We start from the raw sequence: 1,879 nt of genomic DNA, 5'->3' as shown, positions 1-1,879 counted from the left end.
CTTAACTGCTCCTAGAAAGGCAAGTGCGGTGACAAGAAGCTAGGTATGATTCTGCCTGTTTGTGGAATGTTCCATTTGTAACAACAATGTTGCTAGAAGCTGCTGTGGCTGTGTAAGACCAATAACACCAGCACACAGAAGGGCTGCTAACAAAGGTTCTTTGATGCACTTTTCTAAGGAAAGCAACTTTAAGGGATTAACAATCTCACTTTAATTAAACATACACATATCATTCACTTAGTTTAGGGGGAAAAGATCAGACCCCCTGAACTTCAGGGCAAATACAAACAGAAATTACAAGCATACATTACAAACAGAGCAAATAACATAAACCAGTCCATCCATAGCAATATATAGTTACCAGAGAAGTACCAACATCTGGGTTATCAAAGCCAGGGGGCTGTTTCAATGGCTTGCCCAGAGTCTTGTCACCAACACTCTTTCAACGAGTGTACCCCCAAAGGCAAAACGCCAACCTCAGAGCAATTATACTCTGTTCAGGACCCTGAGAGCTGGGGCCACTTAGCATTTAGGGTGCGGGAAAGTTCTTCAATCCCTAACACCGTATCATATACATTGTTTCAAATTAATGACTCCTGATTGCCTTAGTGCTGAGAAACACTCCAAAACAAAAAGATCCCACTTTATCTGCCCCATTTAAACAAAGCCAGACTCATTAAAGGCGCTTGATAGCCTTAGCATCCCAAAAGAGAAGGACAGCAAAAAATCCTTCCCTGATTACCATTACACCATTGGCCCAGAATGAGCAGATCTGCTTTCAAATCCTACCTTTATGCTTGCTACTTATGTGACCTTGGCAAGTCCTTGGACCAGCATTTGCTCATCTGTGAAATGAGGGAGTTCGATTCATGACTTCAGAGGTCCTGCTGCTTTCTGAAACTATGTATGATCCTGTGATCTCTGACAGTGACCCCTGATATATTTGCGATCATGTAGAAACCACTTAAGTTTGTGGGCTTCTATTTCTTCATCTGCAAAATAAGGGTAATCATGTTTGCAATACCTGACTCGTGGCTATTGTAAGAAATGTGTGTTTTTTTTTTTAAGCCCTATATACACATATGGGGCAGCTAGGTGTTGTAGTGGATAGTGCTGAGCTGGGAGCCAGGAAGACCCATATTCGTGATTTCAAATCCAGCCTCAGACAACAAAACAAAATATACTTGTGCTAATTTTTTAGAGGCAGCTAGGTGGCACAGCAGATAGAGGCTGAGCCTACTGTCAGAAGACCTGGTATTCAAGTCTGACCTTAGACACTAGCTGGGTGACTCTGGGTAAGACATATATTCTGCCTGCCTCAGTTTCCTCTTCGGTTAAAATGGGGATCATAATAGCACCTACCTTGCAAGGTTCTTGTGAGGATCACATGAAATAGTATTTGTAAAGTGCTTGTGCCTGGCACATAGCAGGCACTCAATAAATGCGTATTCTCTTCCCCTAATTTTTGAATGGCCGAGTCATACCACTAATTATATCTTCGTTTTCCACCAGCAGCTCAGCTTGGTTTTCACTCCTCTAACATCGCAGCACCCCCAGGATAAGCTGATTACCTGAAATCTCATCACCATGAAGATTGACTCAGCTTATGATACTCAACATCTCATTTCCCTTAGTTATCTGTCCCCTCTGATTGGAGAGCTGGAGATCAGAGCAATCAACTGAATGCCATCCTTCATTGAGGGCTCAGAACTTTCCAGCTAAACTCTTCATTTTCCATCAGTCGCTTTGCTTGGTTTCAACTCCGTGACTATCACGTACCCATACCAAGTACACCCTGGTGTCCCCTACCGCTCCATCCTTTCAATTTCCTTTTTATGTATTGTCTTCCCCTATTAGACTGTAAGTTTCTTGAGGGCAG

Source organism: Trichosurus vulpecula, chromosome 2 (genome assembly GCF_011100635.1).
Source record: "Trichosurus vulpecula isolate mTriVul1 chromosome 2, mTriVul1.pri, whole genome shotgun sequence".
NCBI lineage: Eukaryota > Metazoa > Chordata > Mammalia > Diprotodontia > Phalangeridae > Trichosurus > Trichosurus vulpecula.
Note: the sequence above shows the minus strand (reverse complement) of the source record.